We start from the raw sequence: 24,814 nt of genomic DNA on the forward strand, positions 1-24,814 counted from the left end.
GAAATTGATATCCATACACTTGATTCCCATAACAAAAGCAACTGGTCACGTTGGCCTCAAAAAAATTACATTTCGATGTAGGGTTCACGAAGCTTCTTGAAAAAAGTGTGGCCACATCGAGTTTAAAGCTGATTTGGCTGGTATTAGTTTCTCTTTAATATTATTTTTGATGTTCAAATTATTAGCTGACAGCTTCAATAGTGGTACCATCTAATGTCCAATTTCGTACGTTACTATCTGAACGGTTTTGAGGTTTAAAAATCATAATTTTAGATTTAAAAATCATAATTTTAGATATAAAAATGCTGATATTGAGATCGCACGAATCGCAATATTGTTTAAGTTTATTTATCTGAAGCTGCAATGTCACTGGGTTATCAGAGAACACCAAATGGTCATCAGCATAGAGAAACATCTTCAAAGATAAATCGCCATAGTTGACCCCTCCCGGTAATTTATTTTCAATATCATTGATAAAAAGAGCGAACATCAGCGCACTCAGTATACAGCCTTGTGGAACACCTGTTTCGGTATTAAAGGATTTTGATATAGATATACCATTACAAACCATTGCAGACGTTTTAATAAAAGTTGTTCATAAATCCGAATAAATTTGGTTGAAAGACCAATAACTGCTAGCTTAAATAAAAGTGATCTTCTGTTGATGGTATCAAAAGCAGCTTTAAAATCGATGAAAAAAATGTATAGGGGCTTCTTTTTGTCTATAAAACGCCTGACAACGCTCGTAGGATCAAAAATTTTATCAATCGTTGAAAGGCCCGCCCGGAAACCAGCCTGATATCGACTTATCCAATTCACAAGCCTTAGTGAGCTCGAACTGAGATGCCTCTATAATTTTCTGGTGAACTCGGATTACCCTTTTTAAATATAGGAACTTTTGTAGCCAAACGATAGTAGCTCGGAAATTTCTCTTCTTTAAACATTTTTTTTTAATAACCCCAACAAACACGCTAGAGAAATTCAGGACTTGAATTCTTATAGAATTCGATATGAATGCCATCTAAAATCGCTTCTTTGTTATTTTGAATTCTGCTTATAGATGCCAACACCTTAAAAAATGGTAAAAGGAGACTCTAGCTTATCGATTGAAACATATTGTAGGGCAAAACTGATGGAATTCTGTTCAGGATCTGGCAGTAGTAAATCATGTTTATTGACGTTTCTATTCAACCAAAAGTGAGCTTCATGGCTAAGTAAAATTCAAGTGATTAGTCTTTCGAACAGAACCATGATTTTCAAAATAAATGTTCACAATTTGAAGGCGTTATTCACATGTCAGTCTATTTTTGTTGAAATGCCAAAGCCTGGACAGCTGTCAAAATGGCCGCCAGTTAAAAAAGTGTTGCCAACTTAAAGTTCTATAAATCTTAAGAACAAAAGTAACAAGTCTTAGTTATAAAAGTCGAACAATTTTGAACTTGTCTATTTAACAGTTGTCCCGGAAGTTGTACGAAACCAAAAATATATATTTTAATCCACTGAAAACTCTAAAGCCACTGTTTAACCAGGTAACACTTTCTAAAAAAAATATGTAAATGCTTACAAAAATACCAATAAACCAAATTAAATAAATCTGCAATTATAAATTCTGAAGTCAAACGTAATTTCAATTAAATTTCATCTCCGATATAAAAAAAAATCTCTTAAACTTTTTTAAGCTTGAGCGTAGCTTGGGAGTTTAAATTGGAAATAAGACAAAATTGAATTTGACATCGGTAATTGAGGCTTCAATTAAATTTTGCGAAAAGATGCTGCATATTAAGTGTTGTCTGCACATACTTAACGTGTGTATAAGAAAGTCTTAAAAATAAGAAAACTTTCTTCAAGCACGTTTCCCATTTGATTACCGAAATAAAAATAAATAAAATACTTCAATTAGGTTTGTTGAAGAAAATTTAATCAAAGAAAGAAAAAAAAAACGTTAAAATTAGTTTAATGCTATAATTTATAAATAAAAGAAAACTACATATAATTTAATAATTTAAGCACTTAAAAGGTCACAGACCTCTTCGGTCATGTAGCTCTATCCAGTAAAATCTCATACTGCTTCTCATGGAGCAAGGCTAACAAATCATTGCTATAGGTACAGCAAATAGAATATTTTTCTCATCAAACGAAACATTATATACAGTGCTGTGTTAAAATTAGATTTAAATAAAAAATATTAACATTTTAATCTCACAACAATCAAATTCACTAAGATAGCTTATTAAGATTTGTATTTGACACTATTTGCATTGGCTTATTCGAATTTCCTGTTGTTCTTTTTAGTATCGCTGACATTTGACACCTGCCAAACTCAGCTGTCATTTAAAGTGTCACTTAATTATAAAGTGGAATGTGTGGCAATTACAAAAAGAATTGTATGCTGGAATCTTTCCGAGGCGACCATTTAAATGATATTGATTTATACACTTAATGGTAAAGTTCAAGCTTTTATATATTTTTATTTTTTTAAAAGTAGGTCTTAAATGGGTCGTTCTTCCCATTCTTGGCTTTACTCGGAATACTGAGCTTTAAAAACTGAAAAGATTTAAGCTTGCAGCCAATTATATTGATGCATTAATTTTACTGTTTCTAGTTGATAGAATGTACTTGCATTTGACACCTGTCAAACGCAGCAGTCATGTTGGTTGTCAAAATATTAGTTATTTATGTTGATAGATTGCTTACCAATTGAACACCGCATTACAAAAAAAATTAAACACAGTAAAAGCGTCAATAATGTCATAAGGCTTATGCATCTTGGTAATACACCCTTAGTCCAAGAACAATTGTTGCTGATAATCGGAATTACCGACTGTCGAATTATCGTATACACCTGATTTTTGGGCGGAGGTTTAAGATTATGACTTTGACGATATGCGCTTTCAACACAAACGACGTTTGTTTCTGTGGAAATGCAAAAGAAAGTTTGGATTCCACCCACAATCTAGAATCATTTAAGGCAAACACGTTATAGCCTAGATAGTGTCTGAAATGTGTAAAAAAAGGCTTAAAAATGACCTCATAAGAATGGCATGTTGCGAATCTTCCAGTGCCGGTGATATTTTTCAGAGTTAATGGCAAAGTTTAAGCATAATAGTACAGTACATTTTAATTGATTACAAAAGTGCATACAACTGTTGGTCCCTTCATTCCTTGCTAAAGTCTTTAATACTAGAAAAGAAATAAATGTCTTAAAATCTCAACATAAAGAACATAGTTCTTAGTGAATTATTACACAGCACTGTATAGATTTGTTTAACAATGCATCATGTTTCTTTGAGTTAATATTATGATGGCTAATTCGATAATATTCTCAAGTATAGCCATAGCGCTGAGCTGTGTTAGGTAATTATTTACCATCATCCAATGAGCTTGATGCCCTCTCGGTTGATGATGAAGAATATTTGTATTCACCAAGAGACCAATTTATTCATTGTCAGTCTTTATCTCTCTAAGATTCAAATGAACCCCTCACGCAATATGTCAAACTTAAAAACAATTCAAACAGCGGTAATTATCCCAAGAAAAAAAAACAAGAAATTTAATTGCCTGAATGCGTTTTCCTCGATCCATAATGAAATGAATCGTTACGTTATTAGTGGGATGAGAACGCACTCCAATGTCATGTCACACATAATTATACCCATCAAAATGACATATCACGTCATCATCATACATATGTGTTGTATATGCCATTGATTTTGGAAATGCTCACGTATGTCTCACAAAACCCAATAAGGTTTCACCTCTTTCACTTAAAAACAGGCCAACATCACGGATATACTCGTACATTGTTGAAAAACAAAACAAAAATAAAAAGGTTTACTTTCTTTTTGCCCTTCGCTTTTTATGAAGCCCACCACGCATCATCACATCAAATCGAAATTTGTATGCTGAACGCACCCGATGCGCTGCAAAAAATGTGTGCGTTCCACACTTAACTCAAAACGAACATACCTAATTATTTCCATTCAGGTAGAGAAGTGTCATCTGAATTCAAATAAAAGAAATAATATACGAGTATATAGAACGAACAATGTTGAAGTCCAATGATGTTATGTGATATTTGATAGCTGATGGGGGGATTCCGGAATAATCATGGGCGCGGAAAACACCGCTCGGTTTTTTGTATAATAAATTGGCAATTTCTATCTATATGTCATGCCGGTACGACGCACGGTGCGGTGGTGGTGCGTCGATCGTGTCACTGGATGTTGTCAACGTTCGTTCGTCGTTGAATGGTCTTCCCTTCTTCTTCGTAGTAGGAACAAAATTATAATTATATTGTTGTTGTCATCCAGCTCGAGCACAAAGGTGTTCATTGTTGAAAATCATCACTTTAGAAATATTGTCTGTTGATACTTTGTTGTATTGTTATTTAAAAAAAAAACTTAAAGTACGTTCAGTCATGAATGATTGAAGTGCGTTCAGAAAATTCCAAGATGAGTGGGAGTTAAAATAACTCACGGTTCAAGAACGAGGATAGAAATGTGTATACAAAATAAATGTAGTTTTTTTTTTACATATTTAATTGAATTGAGTTCGGAATGACGATATGTTTTTATAATATGGCAGAAGAATGGCGCCGCACCCAACAATGAAAAGCAGTTAGATGATAAACGTTTAAGAATGCATGCATATCTCTTGATAGGTACACTTCAACTTCAAAATGAATATCGTATGTTATGTGAGGAATGCAAATATCTTTTTTTGTTTTTGACTTAACATCTAAATTATTGACTTTTTGCGTTCAGATTTTTGTAGGGTTAGAAGGAATATTAACAAATAAACAGCAAGGAGTACGTATTTGAATTAACTTCAAACAATCAATAGTGAAAAATTGTTCTGTACGTTTAAGGATATTGTTTAAATATCCTTTCGTAACTCGTTTTCGTAGTGTAGTGGTTATCACGTGTGCTTCACACGCACAAGGTCCCCGGTTCGAACCCGGGCGGAAACAATCTGTAGAAATATTTTTTTTTTATTTATTGAAAGGTTTGTACAGGAGGAGTGAAGGTTTTATGAGGTTTGTGGTTACTAAATTGAATTACTTATTAGCGGGTCATTCAATTTTCGGTAAATAAAACACACCCAGTGAACAATGTTTAATGAAGATTTAGTGTGAAAATTCATGTCACTCAAAATGGCCGAATCGGAGAGATTTTCATTCTATTAAAGCCATTTTTAAACACTTTTTCACACATTTTGGGTGGTATCTCGATTAAAACTTGAGTTTTTATGGTTTTTAGTGTGTCTAGAGTGTGGCGATTATTTGCATAGTTACGGACTTTTAAATATTTCGAGAACTATATCAAATCATAGCATAACATGACCTGAAAACTTTTCAGGCAATAAAACAAGCTACGTTTGAATCACTGATTTTGTAAAAAGTCTTAATAATTTTGAACGAGTTTTTCGTTTACCGTCATTTCATCGGTAAGAATTTTCCTTTGGCAATTAAAATACTTAAAGGTCCGAGTTCAAAATAAAGTCTATGCTATTTTTTGAGACATTACATGTTAATGATCGAAAAAACTCATACATAATGGCTGAAACACAAACACGCTTCAGCTTGAAGTTTACGAGTTCAGCCGTAGGAATTCAATGCATGCTATCACAATGAAGCTTCAACCTCACGTTTCATTTGACAATCGTAAGGAAATTACGTAGTGTTACGTAATGTGACTCTAAAAGGAAGCTCTGATTCAAATTTGCTGAACAGTTGACAGCTAAACAGCTGTAAAAAAGTCAACAATTGAGAGATTTCCATTGGTTATTATAGGCTGTGTAAGCTACTTCCGCAATAAATTTAATGTTTTCGATTTCAAAACACATACACCGAAAAAAAAATGTTGATAATACAACTGTAAAATTGATATTTTTCGGTGATAAAAGTCGTCCAACATTAAAAATATCAAAATTGATATGTCTGTCATATCAAAATAACATTTTTTTAAATGTTAATTTAATAATTTTAATATCAAAATGACATTCAAATATCAATATTATTTTGATAATTTTGTTTACACTTTAACATTATAATTATCAGAACGATATTATTATTTGATATTTTTAAATATATATTTAATAATATTTATCTCTCATTTACATTAAAAATATCAATTTTTCAGTACAGTTACATTAAAAATATCAAATTGATATGTCTGTCATATCAAAACAACATTTTTTTAAATGTAAATTTAATAATTTAAATATCAAAATGACATTCAAATATCAATATTATTTTGATAATTTTGTTTACAGTTTAACGCTATAATTATCAAAATGATATTAATCTTTGATGCTTTTAAATATACATATATTTAAAAATATCCATTTGACATTAATATACTTATACTTACGTTTTTCATTAATCTCAATCCATTTCGACCTTTTTAAATTAAAACAAAAAAAAATGTTAAAATTTTCCAAAAAGTTTTATTTGCTTTCAAAAAGTTTTATTTCTAATTACAGAATTTCCATTCGGTAAAACATAAATTGAGCTGAGTTGAGGTCAAAAGTTATTTCTGGATTTGATGTTTGGTAAAATAAATCAACTTACCGTATTTAGCTTTTGAAACAATGAACTGTTTGTAGAAGCAGAGCAGGTCGATTTAGAAGTGCTTGAGGTACTTGTATGTAGATTTTGCAGCCAACTGCAAACATCCGAGTTGCAAGTAACAGTTGAAGCGGTTGGGATTTCCTTTGGGAATATTTGTATTTATAAATTATAATACGAGCATACGATAAATAAGTAAAAAGCTATTGCGAACTCAAAACTTACATTTTTAAACTTCCATGACATAAGTTTGTGCTTAAACTCTGCACGAAGTCCTATATTTTCCAGTCCTGGGAACATTTCATCGATGTCTTCTTTTAATAAGTATCTAAGTCTATTGATGGTTACTCCACAAGCTATTAGAAACAAGCATATATTTATAAACATTTACGAATTTCAAGAAAGTGGTTTGAGAAAACTTGGCAGTGGCTAAATACTTACTATACTATACTTACATTTTAAGTCATTGAATGTTTCTTCCAAGTTCCACTCTTTTAATAACTTTTGAAGTTCAGACCACTCGGAATTATTAAAAGTGTTTTCACCGTCTCTGACACTTCCACTCAAACTGTTATTAATATAAGAATTGAGCGAAGCGAAATCACAAATATCTTACTTCACTGGTTTAAAATCAATGACTGAAAAAGTAAAAGGGTACTTAGATCGATTGGGAAGTTTGATATTTTAAGTCATCAAAAAAATGTAATTTTTACTTTTTTCCAATCAAATTGATATTAAAACAATGTTGTTTTGATATTTAAAAATATCAAAATATAGTACTTATATTTTTAGTATCAAACGGATATTTAAAAAATGTTGTTTTGATATTTTAAAATATCAAAATTTCTAACATAAAATGTGGTGTGTCGAATTGATATTCAAGAAATTTGGTTTTGATATTTAAAAGTATCAAAAATATACTATTTATATTTTTAATACCATTTTGATACTGAAAAAAGTTGATCTTACATTTTTATTATGAAAATGATATTAGTAATGGAAATAGTAGTTTTGATATGAAAAATTGATATTACAATGTAAAAAAATGACTTGATAGATTGATATTTTATTGTTTTACTGATATGAAAAATATAATCGTGATATTATTTATATCAGAATAATAACTTTTTACTGCAATTTTAGTGAAATTGATATGATATGTGAATTGATATTGAAAAAATATCAAAATGATATGTTCTTTTTTTTTCAGTGTATTTTTTTTATTTTGAGAAAAAATAACAGCTGCTTATGACAGAAGTGCCAATTTAGAAATGTCATATTGGAAGTGTCATTCAAAGCAACCTCGAAGCATGCCCAACGTAACGCAGTTGAAGCCGAAGCTGAAGCGTGTTTGTGTTTCAGCCATAAGGCTTTTTGAGAAGTTCGTATTTTTTCAATCTTAACAAAACTTTTATGGCTGAATGACAAACACGCTTCAGCTTCGGCTTCACCTGACGTTTACAAGTTCAGACATAGGAATTCAACGCATGCTATCACAATGGAGCTTCGATCTCACGTTTCGTTTGAAAATCGTAAGGAAAAGAACGTAATGTAACGTAATGTGACTCCAAATGCAAGCTTTAGTTTAATTTTCTGAACATTTGCTTTGTCTGACAGATCAACAGCTGTAAAAAAAATGTCAACAAACAAAATATTTGCACTTTGAAGGATGAAATAATAGAAATGTCATTCAAAGCAACTTCCAAGCAGGCCCACCGTAACGCAGAAGAAGCTGAAGCGTGTTTGTGATTCAGTCATTAGCCATTTAAGCTTGAACGGTTTTTACAGTAAAATGTACAAGAGTTGCAACATAAAATTTGTTTTTGAAACGAAGGCGTCATCTTAACAAAGCTATCACGCCAATTTTTTGAAATATAAGGTTTTACAATAGGGAGGTGTTGATTTTGACAGCTCGTAGCGGCCATTTTGATTCTTTTATTTTTTGTCAAAATGTGTGATCGAGAGATCACTTAATCACTATGGAAAAATCGTCATGACAACTTACAGTGTCGAGCAACACGTGTAAATGATTAAACTTTTTGATTTTGTAGCAGTTTTAAGTTGCTCCCAAAGTTGGTCAAAATGTCATCTTTTAGCGGCCTTTTTAGCATTAATAGGTACGTGAATAAGCTAAATTGCTGCATGTAGGACTACTCTAATCCACACGAGATTCAAAAGGTGCCAATGCATTTCAATACAGTTTTTGTTTGGATTTTGGGCTGGAGGAGTCATCAGTCCGCACTTCTTCAAAATGATGCTGGCCAGGCCATCACTGTCAACGGCAAGCGATGATCACCAACTTTTTGTTGCCTGTAATGGATAATATGTAGTTTCATTTCAACATGATGACGCTATCGATGGAAGTTCCGATTTGAATTCAGCAACAATTATAAAACGTACATATTTGCAAAACCATCGAAACATCAAATTCAAGGTCTCCCAAAACTTTATAAAGTCAGCCAACTGAAGTCTCAAAACTTATACGAATTTCCAGAAACTTAGTGAAATATAAGAATCATTTAAACTTTTTCAAGAAAACATAGATTGTTAATACAATTTATTGTATTTGCCTTTGAAACATTTTTTGGTTGTCTTAAAAATTTTTAAAGAGCCATATTTTAAAAACCTGATGTGATAAAAAAATGGTAAAGTGGGATTCAAATTCGACAACTTACTTAAAAGTACTAACTTTAAAGAGTATTGTTTTGTTTGTGGGCCAGACAAAAAAAAACTTAATTTGCCTACAAGTGTTAAGCATCTTGCACATGAGCTACGAACTACGAACTGCGAAATGTGGATGTTTGCATATTTTGACTTTTCTTTCACATGAGCTTTATTTCCATTCATAGACAGCGACGAATTGTCAGTTTTGTCTCCTTTATGTGCCGCAGCCAATACCTTTCACACAAGAAACAAAACAAGAGTGGTATAATTTTGAGGTAAGGTTGGGCGCGAACAATTTATTCGTTGCAATGTGGATGGTTTCTGGAACGCGAATAGAGATTGACAGTTCGTGCAATTCGTTAATACCAAATTATTTTTACAAAATTTTCTTGTTTTAGAGAACAAAATGCAATTTTTATTATCCTAACATTAGTGTCAATTGGTTTCATGCAATTTAAATGTGTTTTTGTTTGAAAATGACTTTTTCTTTATTCCATGTTCGCTCTCATGTGCAAGGTCCTTTATGTATGACACTTTAAATGACAGCTGTGTGCATAGATGTCAAATACCAGCGCTAGCAACTTGAAACTACGAAACGAATGACTATACACCAATTTCAAATTTTATGAAAAGTTGGTACCGATCACACTAATTAGATATAAGTGTTCCTATTTGTGTATCGTTATTCGTACAAAAGCCTCTGGGAAGCTGCTTGTCCACAAAAAGCCAGTAAACTTCACTTTACATATTTTCAATCTTCATGTTTGACGCAACCTTACAGACCTCTTCAATCTTTCTGAAAGTAATTCGATATTACCAACAAACCAGTGAGGTTTCGAACAGGAATAATGAAATGTCAAATCTCCTAAATGTCTTTGACAGCTAGATGTCATTGTCAACTATTACATCAGCTGAAACATAATCGATTGGAAAAAGCTGTCATTGCATTGCTCTCTGATCACTCCATGGGAAACATTAACAACTTTCCAGTTTACAATTAAATTTTGTTTCGTACAAAAGTTGATTTGATTTTAAAAAATGTTAACAAATCAGTAACCTTCTTCAATAGGAATGTCGCTCTATTTTTATTTCACAACATTCACTTGCACTTTGATGATGCATTTTACTGTTTTTATCTAATCAGGAACTTCGATTAAAATCAAGTGTTTTCACATTCGGAATTACAAATTATTACAAAAAAGAAAACTATAAAAAGCCATCGATGAAATCAATAAATAAGAAAATAAAATGTAACCTTCTCCTTATTGCAATTGCAATATCATTCACCTGTCATTCAGTTATACGAGATTGTAAAAATATATAATATTTATAAATATATAAAATTACTAATTTAAACTCCCATACTTGAAAATATATTTCTTCGTATTGAGGAATTACATGCTATTCACCTTATCTAGTCGCCAAGTGGCGAGCGTCGCGCAGCTTAGAAAATAAACAAAGTTCCATAAAAGGCTTTGAAAAAATTACGTAAGAGGTTTGAAATTTTCACATTCACAGCTTATCAGCTACATTTTTGAGCTCAATACATACACTTCCTGAGGGGAGAAAAAAAATTGCAAAATAAACAAAATTTCAATGTTAAAAAAAAGTTAAGTTGCAATCGACATAAACGATAAAAAAAAAACCACTTAATGAAATTCCTATAACATTTTCTTTTCTATAATGAGGCATTTAATTAAAAATAACTCAAATATCAGAGGAACAAAAATATTGTCATCACACAAAACTATGACGCCATAAAACAACAATTAACTTTGATCAAAAAATACCTTAGTTTGAGAGATTAGAGTCGCACATAACTTTAATTCGAGTTCAATTAAATATTCGTGTTTCGTTTTACAACACAAACGAAAAAAGAAAATAAAGTGAACGAAAACATGCTTGCCAAGTTAGGAAGTCATCATTATCAAATATTTCAAATTTTTCTAAAGTTTTTGAACTTTTTGACAGGAAAGAAACCGAGAGGAAATGTCAATCCGCCATTTTGGAAACAAAAAGCAATTCAAGAAGCAGCCATCTTTTTGTTTTTGACGTTTTATGTCACTTTGAGGGCGGTTTTCTGATGTTTCACCTAAAGTTTTGTAAGTAGTTTAGAAAAGAAATCTTATTTGAAGTTTATGGCAACCGTGAATAAGTTTCAACTCAGCCCATTTGTTAAGTTGAGGTGGGCCATTATTCACTACAATCGGCGGCGGCGGTGGTGTTGACCAGTCTCCGCATATAAATATAATTCGCACGGAGAAAAATAATACACAATCTGATGCATTTTCATTGGAATGCAACTTAGAGTAACTTCCAAAGACTGCTTCAACAAAAGATATGAGGTTGCTTTTTTGTTTTGTGTTTCTCTTTTTATAAAAGATATAAAGATATTTATTATATTTGAGCTCGGACCAACTAGAAACCTAGAATTATTTCAATTGAAAGTCGAAGTGTCATGTTATTGGGACCAGTGTACGTTTGCGGTCAGCAGGCATTATGCATATAAAATGCACAAAGGTATCACCAACTATGCATATCTACAGTTGTAGTCTAAATAATAGGAACGTTTCTTTATTTTTGTAGTATTCATTTGATTAAAGCTTGAATGTCAGGAAGAGGCTTTATTGTATTAATGGTTAGCATGATGTCAAACTATTTAATTAAAAATTACATGAACTTAAAGTTTTGGAGATTTGCAAATTAGCTGTCAAAATAATAGAAACACTTGAAGACAAATCTGAAACAGAAGTTCTATTTGGTTAAAAAGGTCAGATTTTGGGAAGGATTTTTAACCTGGGATTGATTTCAAAATTGTAATGCAAGTTTTATTTAAAAATGCAATATAACTTGTAGCAAACTCTGTACTTAAAAACGTTATGAAGTTATTTAAGCACTACGTAAAAGAGAACCGTGAATTGGAACACAAAACAGAGAACTTTTTTTTTTAAATTGACATAAATTAACTTCTCCTCGCATTACAATTTTAATAAGATTTCAGGCATATGACTACCACTTCTGGGTTGGATGTAGTCTAATCAAGAGGTCCAATTTATTAATGAAAATAACCAAACGGCGTTAAATCACATGATCTTGGAGACTAATTCAGGGCTCTATAACCGTAACGTGAAACTATCTTAATATCATAGGTTCCTTCAATAAATCATTTGTGTATATTGGATATCATAGATGTTCTATTCATGAACCAAAAAGTCAGTAATCATGGCTTTCTAGTGGTCACTATAAAATAATTCCGCCAACTCTAAATACGAAAGTTTTATTAAGTGACGTATCCATTCAACCAAAAGTGAGCTTAATCCGTTAACAAAGTTCGAACGATACGTATTTTGAACAGAAACATGATTTTCGAAATAAATTTGCAGAGATTAAAAGTGACAAAGTGTCAGTCTTTTAACATGTGTTGAAACGCCAAACTAAACCACAAATAAATTACTTGACAGCAGTCAAAACACAGCTGTCAAAACACTCTGCCCCGATGAGATCGTTGCACTTAAGAACAACAAAGCGATGGGACTTGATGGAACTCCCGCAGGGCTTTTACAAGCAGCGCCAGCGTCATCAAGCTCATAAAAGAAGCCTGGACAACCGAAAGCTTCCTCGATGAGTGGAAGAAGGGAATTATCGCAAGAACTGAAGAGGAATTTGCGGTCTACCTGCCGTTACCAACATAGTAACAAAAGTCATCCTGGAACGCAGGATATTCTGGCCAAACCTTAAATCAAAGAAGAAATATATATATAAACGGTGATTTTTTAAGAGCTTGAGAACTTTAAAAAAAAAACGCATAAAATTTGCAAAATCTCATCGATTCTTCATTTGAAACGTTAGATTGGTCCATGACATTTACTTTTTGAAGATAATTTCATTTAAATGTTGACCGCGCCTGCGTCTTAGGTGGTCCATTCGGAAAGTCCAATTTTGCGTAACTTTTTCGAGCAGTTCGGCCGGAATAGCCCGAATTTCTTCGGAAATATTGTCTTCCAAAGCTATAGTTGCTGGCTTATTTGTGTAGACTTTTGACTTGACGTAGCTCCACCAAAAATAGTCTAAGGGCGTCAAATCGCATGATCTTGGTGGCCAACTTACCGGTCCATTCCTCGAGATGAATTGTTCTCCGAAGTTTTCCCTCAAAATGGCCATAGAATCGCGAGCTGTGTGGCATGTAGCGCCATCTTGTTGAAACCACATGTCAACCAAGTTCAGTTCTTCCATTTTTGGCAACAAAAAGTTTGTTAGCGTTGAACGATAGCGATCGCCATTCACCGTAACGTTGCGTCCAACAGCTTCTTTGAAAAAATACGGTCCAATGATTCCACCAGCGTACAAACCACACCAAACAGTGCATTTTTCGGGATGCATGGGCAGTTCTTGAACGGCTTCTGGTTGCTCTTCACTCCAAATGCGGCAATTTTGTTATTTACGTAGCCATTCAACCAGAAATGAGCCTCATCGCTGAACAAAATTTGTCGATAAAAAAGCGGATTTTCTGCCAACTTTTCTAGGGCCCATTCACTGAAAATTCGACGTTGTGGCAGATCGTTCGGCTTCAGTTCTTGCACAAGCTGTATTTTATACGGTTTTACACCAAGATCTTTGCGTAAAATCTTCCATGTGGTCGAATAACACAAACCCAATTGCTGCGAACGGCCACGAATCGACATTTCACGGTCTTCAGCAACACTCTCAGAAACAGACGCAATATTCTCTTCTGTACGCATTCGTGTGGTTGGTTTAATGTCCAATAAAGTAAACTGAGTGCGAAACTTGGTCACAATCGCATTAATTGTTTGCTCACTTGGTCGATTATGTAGACCATAAATCGGACGTAAAGGGCGAAACACATTTCGAACCGAACACTGATTTTGGTAATAAAATTCAATGATTTGCAAGCGTTGCTCGTTAGTAAGTCTATTCATGATGAAATGTCAAAGCATACTCAGCATCTTTCTCTTTGACACCATGTCTGAAATCCCGCTTGATCTGTCAAATACTAATGCATGAAAATCCTAACCTCAAAAAAATCACCCTTTATATATATAGACTATAGATTTTATAATACGAACAAGAAAAGGTAACGACTGCATTGCAGGCCAAGCAATGCAGTGGAAACCGCTCACACAAAAAGGAAGCAGAGCTGGACGACCGAGAATCACATGGCGCAGGACAGTCGAGACGGAATCAGCGACACTAGGCAAAAGGTGGACTGAGCTGATACACATCTCCGGAAACCGTACAAAATGGCACGCATACGTCCCTTAACCCCTTTAAGGGGTTCCCACCGTACTTAACAGGTTGATTACCTAAGTAAGTAAGTGTCAAAACTGTCACAAATTGAAATAGCGTTGCCAACTTAAATTTCCATAGTTCTAAAAAATATCAATTATAAACAAATACAGTTAAATGAATTTTGTATCTATATACATACACATTAATGAATTGCTAATCGTTAGTCTCACTAAAACTCGAGAACGGCTGAACGGATTTATCTTATCTTAGTTTTGAAATGTTCTAGGAGGTATAGGGTAGCTTTAAAAGGCGAGAAAAAGTCGAATAATTCCCGGAATAAACCCTAAAAACAGCCCTTTTCTATTTTCCATACAAACGTTTTCTAGAGTCAAATTAAACTTTGTTGCTATTTAATAAAGTTCGTATTAAATTTTAATCACTCAATATTGTCTAAGCAATTAAGGTGTGTTCCTAACGTCAAAGAGTCAATTTGCAAATTTATTACCGCTGCATAAAGTTCAAATTCAATCTGATTTTTAATTAATTTGTCGGCTTCGCGAAACTTGATTTTAGCTAACTTTAGTTTGAACTGTATCAGATTATTTTTTTTAAGTTTGATAAATCTTAAGTTTTGTCACAAATTAAGTTTCTGAACACAACCACAATATTTGACATTAGATTTGACAACCAACTAATATGTCAATCATTCTGTCACACTTTAGAACACGGAGATTTATGGCTTATAGGTAAACTGCAAAAACATAAATCAGAACACGGGAAAAAGTATTACGATTGACGATATTGTGTTACGATCATGGTTACGATATTCTTTGAGTGCATCCTTTTTCTTTGTGAGTGACGATTGCCGATACGTGCGCGAGAACGCGCGAAAAGTTGTCATATTAACAATCGTCGATAGTCAACCTGAAATTTGGCCAAGTTGTCGCATTGACTACCAAAATAGTCAATATGACAACCTTTTTTTTTAAATTGACTACTGGATAGTCAATAGAACAATTTTCGATTGTCAATGTTGGGTAGTCAAGAGTAGTCAATAGAACAACTGCGCTACTCAAAATTGACTATCGGCGATTGTTATATTGATTACCCAGTAATTAAATTATATTTCGGTTTTCAACAAAAATTGTTATATTGACTACCGCAGTTGTCCTATTGACTACCGCAGTTGTCACATTGACTACAGCAGTTGTCATATTGACTACCGAAATTGACTATCGAGAATTGTTATATTGACTACCACAGTTGTCATATTGACTACCGCAGTTGTCACATTGACTACCGCAGTTGTCTTATTGACTACAGCAGTTGTCACATTGACTACCGAAATTGACTATCGAGAATTGTTATATTGACTACCACAGTTGTCATATTTATTTATTTATTTATTTATTTATTCATCAAGCAGAGCAATAATGTCTCTTATAGACTACTAAAAGTACTTAACAATCAACAAATAACATACCTACAGATTATCCACCAGTGTTCATAAATGATAATAGTTGTTTTTTAAAGCTATCTCTGCTTAAATACATATTAAAATCAAGTACACAACATACCGAGTTTGCCTGTCTTAAACAACGAGTTATGGGTTCATTATTTCCATAATTAACCCTATGAAAAGGGACATAAAAGAATATATTGTGCCGCAATTCATGGCAAGGTGCATGCAAATTAATTAATGATAGCAAATCGGGGCAATTAATTTTGTAATTGATAACATCCCTTACGAACATTACATCAAAATATTTCCTTCGTGATTCCAAAGTTTGGATGCCTAGTAACAAGCACCTTGAGCTATAAGAAGGCAAATCGACATTCCAACGTAAGATCTTAATAGCTACCCTAGTAAATCTTTTCTGGATTCTTTCAATTCTTGTGGAATGAACTGCATAAATTGGGTTCCATATGGTACAACAATATTCTAATATTGATCTAACATAACTAAAATAGAGTGACCTAAAAGTAAAAGGGTCAGAGAAGTCCTTAGAATTTCTAGAAATAAACCCAAGCATTGAGCTGGCTTTGGCAACTACGTAGTCAATATGGCTAATAAACGTACATTTTCGATCAAAGATTACACCCAGATCCTTTTTTTCGTCTACTCTAGATAAAGAGATTCCTTCAATATTGTAAGGATAGATGATTGGTGAAAAACTTCTGCAAAATGTCATACTCTGACATTTAGAAACATTAAGATGTAGATCATTTATAACACACCAAGCGTTCAGCTTGGACAAATCATTCTGCAGATGTATGCAGTCAGATATAGTTCGAATACTTAAAAATAGTTTCAGATCGTCGGCATACATCAGACAAAAACAATTTTTTAAAAGTGATGGGATATCATTAATAAAGATTAAGAATAGGATTGGCCCCAAATGACTTCCTTGTGGAACGCCAGAAGTAGCTTCCACTGGATCCGAAAGTATATTATTGATCCGAACATATTGAACTCTACCTACTAAATACGATTCAAACCATCTTAGTAAATTAGAGTGAAAACCTAAATTTTTGAGTTTGGAAACTAAAAGCGAATGATTGACTTTATCAAAAGCTTTAGAGAAGTCGGTATACACCACGTCACATTGAAGACCCTTTTCAAGAATGCCTAAGACATAATTGCTGAAAATAGTTAAGTTTGTTGTAGTAGATCTTCCACTAATGAAACCATGTTGCAGAGGAGATATTACTTCTTTAAGAATGAAAACTAGCTTATTATAAATAATTTTTTCAAAAAGTTTGGGAATGACAGATATTTTGCAAATGGGACGGTAGTTGGTGACTTCATTTCTCGAGCCAGACTTGAAAATAGGTGATATAAAAGAAATTTTCCATTCACTCAAGAATTCACCTTCTCGAAGAGAGCGATTGAAAATAATTTGAAGAGGGATTGCCAATACAGATGCACATTTTTTTAAAACGACGGGAGCGATACCGTCAAATCCAGGTTGCTTATCTTCGTTTAATTTTATCAATTCTTCCTCAACTTCACTTGTGCGTACCTGTAGGTCACCAATGTTTATTATTTCGTGTGAAATGTTGACATCAGGTGCATTCCCACTGTCAGGTGGCTTGAATACTGAACGAAAAAAATTGGCAAAGAGATTACAAATTCTTGAGGTATCACTTGACGTTTCACCTAAATAATGAATTGAATTTGGAATGCCGGTAGAACGTTTTTTATTATTAATAAACATCCAAAAACATTTGCTATTTTTTTTTAGTTTTGTTTCCATACTAAGAACGTATTGATTATAAAGGAACTTGTTAAGAAAGTCGAACTGCCTCTGTAACTGAAGATACCTATCATAAAGCAAGCAATTATTATTGGATTGACGATACAACTTAAAAGCTTTGTTTTTTCTGTTATTAATATTAATCAATTTTGTATTATACCAATATGGTTTAGATGATGATTGCCGGAGAGATTTAGGAGTATGCAAATCTATTGCCTCTTTAATTAAATAGTTAAATTTATCAAAAGCTGTAACTAATTTTAAGTTATTTAAAACAGGCACCCAGTCGATTCTACTAATAAAATTAGAAATCTCATTAAAATTACATTTATTGAAATTGTATTGTTTGTTAACAACGGAAGTTTGTTTTAAATATTTATAAAATGTAAAGCTCATACAGAGCGCTAAATGATGTTCAGAATTTGGTACAGGCGGTGGCATGGGACTGTCGATACTCACACTAAATTCGTTATCTATAAAAACAAGATCAAGAAAGCGATTCAATTTATTACGAAAATTATTTATCTGTTTGAGTCCAAGTTCAGCTAGAGTATCAACAACCACACTTTCACACTCACTAGTAACATTAAATGGAATTAAACAATTTTCATCAGAATCTAACAGCCAGTTTATATTTGGTAAATTAAAATCACCTAGAATTATAATATGCTGATTTTCTTTAAGATTATTAATAATAAAAGAGCAATTGTCGATATGAGTTTTATACAATTCAAATGAACTTTTTGGTGGAATATAACTAATAATAACATAAACATCATGCATATTATCGGCGGTTACTCGTACAATCAGCTGGTCTATGTCTAATGCAGAATTATTTTCGATAGTTGAAGATGGCAAATCCAAAAGCATACACAAGAGAGATGAACGAATGGCAAGCAATACCCCACCCCCCCTGTTCAACCCAGTTGTATGTTGACATCGATCTTTGCGAAAAACGTTAAACAGCTGGTTGTCAAACATTTCTGCATTGTAATGGTTCTCAGAGAGCCATGTTTCAGTGAGTGCAAAAATATCGAATTGTTGTGATGAGGATAAGAGAAGAATATTGTTCATTTTTGTTCTTAATCCACCAACGTTGTGGTAGAAAATTAAAAATTGAGAGGTGTCACTTTTAGGTGAAGGGAAGGAGAATTGATCGGCTGGAGGCGTGTTAGCAATAATTATATTGTTGCGATTTTGTTTTGTCGATGTTCTTCGTTTTTTGGCGATGGAATGAACATTTTAACTCGCACATATTCAGGCCAGGCAGATGGGTTCATTACAGCATCGAGATTGTTTGCAGGAACACATAATTTAAAGTTTACAAAAGATAATTCACTTAGAACAGCATCTTTCTTTGTTAATTTAAAACATTTAAACTTATAAGAGGGGATATCAGTGTTCTTGGATATGTGATTTATAATTGATTCTGGGTCTGTATTACTCACAAATCTGGAAATATGCAACCATTTGTTATCAGGCACAACATTTAGATCTGAGTTAATGTTTGTTCCATAAACACTTGAGATGGGACGACGAGAACGATTTTTTTTGTTGACTTTGTTTACATTTAAGTCAGAGTTGTTGTTATTACTTAATAAGGAGGGATCATATTCAGAACCGGAGGAATGTATTTGATTCACAGTTTGAAGCTGGTTTTCAGTGGTATTTTGATTCGCGGCACCAGAGTATGATGCATCATTTGGTTCCAAGAGATCGTTTACAAGTACCTCCGCAGAGCTTTTAAGTAAATCATTGGTGTTTGATTTATTGAGTTCGAGGGGAACATTTACTGATTCACCACCGATATGGGAGAGAATATCACGCATAGAACTAATTTCTCTTTTTAAATCACTGATACAATTTGAAAGATCCGTAAAGCGGTTTAAAAAGGTTGAGAAATTTAAATGAGAACAAGTGTTACATTGCCATGAAAGATTTTTTGATTTTGATAAAATATTTGATTCTTCCACGGTAATTCCAACACAATCCTTATGAAAATATTGACCACAAATTGACCTGCAAACAACCATGTCAGATCTTTTAAGTTTGTCATTGCATTTAGAACAAGTTTTAGACATTTTGAGAAATAGAACTATGAACTTTAGAAGAAAAGAAACAAAAAAAAAACACCGTCGATAGAACAATGAACTTAGTCACAGCGTATACAGGCGACGACTGACTACCGCAGTTGTCATATTGACTACCGAAATTGACTATCGAGAATTGTTATATTGACTACCACAGTTGTCATATTGACTACCGCAGTTGTCACATTGACTACCACAGTTGTCCAATTGACTACCGCAGTTGTCACATTGACTACCGCAGTTGTCACATTGACTACCGCAGTTGTCTTATTGACTCCCGCAGTTGTCACATTGACTACCACAGTTGTCCTATTGACTACCGCAGTTGTCATATTGACTACCGAAATTGACTATCGAGAATTGTTATATTGACTACCACAGTTGTCATATTGACTACCGCAGTTGTCACATTGACTACCACAGTTGTCCAATTGACTACCGCAGTTGTCACATTGACTACCGCAGTTGTCACATTGACTACCGCAGTTCTCTTATTGACTCCCGCAGTTGTCACATTGACTACCACAGTTGTCCTACTGACTACCGCTGTTGTCATATTAACTACCGAAATTGACTATCGAGAATTGTTATATTGACTACCACAGTTGTCATATTGACTACCGCAATTGTCACATTGACTACCACAGTTGTCATATTGACTACCGCAGTTGTCATATTGACTACCGAAATTGACTATCGAGAATTGTTATATTGACTACCACAGTTGTCATATTGACTACCGCAGTTGTCACATTGACTACCACAGTTGTCCAATTGACTACCGCAGTTGTCACATTGACTACCGCAGTTGTCACATTGATTACCGCAGTTGTCACATTGACTACCGCAGTTGTCTTATTGACTACAGCAGTTGTCACATTGACTACCGAAGTTGACTATCGAGAATTGTTATATTGACTACCGCAGTTCTCTTATTGACTACCGCAGTTGTCACATTGACTACCGAAATTGACTATCGAGAATTGTTATATTGACTACCACAGTTGTCATATTGACTACCGCAGTTGTCACATTGACTACCACAGTTGTCCTATTGACTACCGCAGTAGTCCTATTCACTACCGCAGTTGTCCTGTTGGCTACCTCAGTTGTCTTATTGACTACCACATTAGTCAATATGACAACCGTAGTTTCAATTTCCTTCAACTAAAGTTGTCATATTGACTACTAAAGTTGTCATATTGACTAGCAAATTGGAAAAAAAAATTGGATTCCAAAATTGACAACCGAAAATTGTTCTATTGACTATCGCGGTTATCGGGTGAAAATTGACTACCAAAATAGTCAATAGGATGACTTTTTTCGTTCTGTATAGTGTGCTTTTTTTTGTTGATATTTTGTGATATTGACACTTTACTGTTAAGTGAGCGAAAAATGTTCTCACTTCGATTAATTACTTTACGATGCGGAGGAAAGGACGACCTGACTTAGTTCATTTGGGATGAATGCACAATGGCCCATAAGAGGTCACTGGAAGCGATGGACAGAACATTAAAAAGATCTTCGTTTGGAAATAATAAAGTTGCAATGGACAACTCGACCGGATTCATCACATTACCCACAGATTTCTGTCACATCACTGATTATAAAGAGGAGATTATTCAGCGTGTTTTCCCAGATATAGCACAAAAGTTCAATAACCATAATTGGCTGGGTGAACGAGCAATATTGACAGTGAAAAATAAAGATGTCGAAGATCTCAATGCGACCATTCCGTATTTTCTTCCAGGTCAGGTGGTTTCCTTCAAATCAGTCGACACCGTTAAATTAACTGAAATTGACTGGATTATCACCTCACAATTCGCAGTTAAAAGTAGGATTAGTTGTCATTATGCTGCGTAACATTATTCAACCTCGATTATGCAATGGAACAAGACTGGCCGTGAAAAAGCTGATGAATAACTCATGGTCAGTCGGAAAACCGTCTTCTTTGTTTATTTACGCACCACAAAACAAATTTAAACCTTATAAATAGCCTGTATTTCAGGAAAACTCGGTTTTTTAAGTAAGCAACATGATGTGTCGAAAATAATAATAAAACTTCATGCATCACCAGAAAATGCTTTTTTATTCAATACGTTTTGTTTGTTTTGAAATTAATGCATACAGGTCTTTTATTTATCGATTGAGGCAGTACGAAGTCTGCCGGGTCAGCTAGTTGTTTCATAAAGTTTGAATCAAGTGTTTCTATTTTTTTTTTGTATCAATATTCAAAAAACGTTAACAAAATATTTCCCATTAATATTAAATGGTTAGTATTTCAAATTTTTTGATGTCTTACACAAGTGTTCAAGACAAAATAAAAATTTAATCAAGTTTTGGTCCTATTGTTTTGGCCATAACTGTGAAAAGTCATAGTATCTTACAGATTGGTTTGTTGCGGCAATTCGCATTCAATAGTCAAGTCCATTGGTGGTGTTTCTTCTATTTTGTTTGTATTTTTTGTTTTGTAAAATCAGAGACAGTCGCCTTAGGGTTTTTCTTTTTCTTCTTGTAATAAAAAATATGTGCCAATAAATAAGAAGAGAAATAAACACGGAATGCCAATACGAAATAAAAATTTATATATAATAAATGTTTTTTTTTTTGTATAGGTATGCGGTGTGCATATACTGACTTCAGTGCATATGTATAAGGAGCCTCTTGTTGAATTTAATTAAAACCAGTTCAGTAAATATTTCTTTGTAATTTTCTTTTACTCATGTTCTTGAAATAGTTTAGTCTTAAAAAAAATGTAAAGAGACATTGAAGAAAAACAAACCAACAAACAAACAATAAAGATAGACATAGAAATAAATACAAATAAATTGCTCCAAAATTGATGTAAATTAACATAAATTAGAAAATTGTATGTCATGTAGGAAAACAAAAGAACAAAGTGGCGCCCGGGTAATTGACACTGTTTGACGTTTCAAAGTTGCCGCGCTGCTAAACGATAAAAAAAAACAATGCTATGAGCATAGAATTGTGTATGTTGAGTATATTAAAGCTGGACACAAGCTTTTTTAGGTGATAAGTAACATATTCTTCCTGATCTTCAGAGAGAGTAAAAGACTATTTCAATAAAAGTTTCGTGCAACATTTCAATGATTATGTTAATAATAATAATAGTTTAAGTTAGTTTTTTGAGTCATACTTTATCAATACTACGGTCCTCAGACTTGCTCAGTCATATGTCTTTTTTTAGTAGGGGGGATCTCAGGATCTCAACTACTTACTCCCACGCGCCTTTATGAATGGTTCCATGCGATATGTTTAAAGTCGTGAGAAACTTTTTTATATTGTTGCAATTTTAACTCAAATTTTGAATGAAAAAACCAAAGGGTCAACTTTTAACAGCTGGAAATTCAATACTGCCTCTTTTTTTCTATGTTACATTGTTTTGTAGGTTTTCGTATCACAAAGCTTGACCATAACATACTCGTATCAACAACAAAACATTTCATTGTTTTCAGCTTATAAAAGTATAAAGCAAGGTAGGCTTTAAACTCGTACTTGAAAAAAGAAAAACAAAAATTCACCATCACGGACACCATGTCCGTCGTATAGGTCGACAGCGCGGCCGGCGGCGTCACAACGTCAAATCCATGTCCAAAGGCATATCCGACGTATTAGTTACACATGCTCGTATGGAATTGAAGACTAAAATTTTTCACTTATCAAGAAGGAACTAAAAAGTAAAACAATGAAAACCGCAGTGTAAAGTGCTCATGTCGGTGAAAATAATACAAAAACAACAAAAAACAACTACAACAACACAAAAACAATAAATACTATATGTGATTTTTATTTTCCTGTTGTAATCATTGCTCAAGTTCAGAATTTTATCGAATCTTGCAACCTCAAAGTTCTTAAAACCGCGTTTTTTTTTTCGTTTCTTCTTCTTCGTTATTTTTTCTTATTATTATGATGTATGTATGTTTCTTTCCTTTTGAGAAATTCGTTTCCACTTTGATGGATTAATGCAATCAGCCATTGCTTCCGGTGTAACTAGAGGCCGCTGAGATGTCGTATATTTGTAGATAGGTAACTCTATCAGAGAATCTTTTACCTTAAAAGTCGAATAAGTTTATAAATGTTCAAGAATTACCACATAGGTATCGACTTCGACATCATAGGTATAATCTGAAGATATATAAATTATTTTATTTGTATTGTGCCTTGTGGATTCTTTTGGAAAAAGCACACATCTCACTTATGTGTGTTTTCTTGAATTTCAAATAGAGCAAGACTCATACAATAACTGTAAATCAGTGAAAAATGTGAAAAAGGAAAGGTTTTGAGTTTTTTTTTCTTTTTTTTTTGCTTCAATTGAAAATTTGTTTCGGTCCACGAAACTCACGAATGTTTTTTATTTTGTTTTGCAAAAAACAAACGAAGAGAAGCTGGATTACATTTGGATTGAAATTCATACGATTGAGGCAAAATTTAGAGCACTTCACATCAGTTTTTTTGTTGTTGTTTTATTTTTTATTTAAAATTGTTGCTGCTTTTTGATAAAATAAAATATACTTTCTTTGAAATTAGCGTGTTAAATTATTACTGGCCTCTCACTATGTATAAATGTGTTAAGTTTGTTGATAAATCTTTTCTTATAATCATTAAATCTAAGAACTGAATTAAGTACGAGAGTACTTTTGGTTGGAAGAAATTGTGGTTTCCGGTGGATTATCAGATGACTTAATTAAATCATTTGATGTTTAATCTGCACATGAACCAGAAAAGGTGGCGCCCAATTGAAGGCTTAAGACTTGGTAGATCATTTTTTAATCTAATTAAAAAATTATGCCCAGTCAGAATGAAACTCATAACAAAGTTTGTTTAGCATTAATAATAATTTTTCCAATAATTTTTTTTAGCAGCTTTTAATAGCATAGTGAGAGTGAAGATTGAAATGGAAACAGTTTTTGTTCACCTCGTGCAAACTTTTAAACGTAGTACGGTGAGGTTAATTTGCAGTTGCTTTT

At 33.2% G+C, this 24,814-nt stretch overlaps 1 protein-coding gene and 1 non-coding gene across 2 annotated transcripts in view; one reads left to right on the forward strand and one right to left on the reverse strand.

Moving 5' to 3' along the window:
* LOC129945933 (spectrin beta chain, non-erythrocytic 5) overlaps positions 1–24,814 on the reverse strand; it is a 143,034-nt gene that overhangs the window by 70,179 nt on the left and 48,041 nt on the right. The window lies entirely within an intron of this gene.
* Positions 4,897–4,969, forward strand: Trnav-cac (transfer RNA valine (anticodon CAC)). The gene has a single exon. It is a non-coding gene; the product is annotated as a tRNA-Val (tRNA).

The sequence above is a fragment of the Eupeodes corollae genome, chromosome 2 (genome assembly GCF_945859685.1).
Source record: "Eupeodes corollae chromosome 2, idEupCoro1.1, whole genome shotgun sequence".
NCBI classification, from domain to species: domain Eukaryota; kingdom Metazoa; phylum Arthropoda; class Insecta; order Diptera; family Syrphidae; genus Eupeodes; species Eupeodes corollae.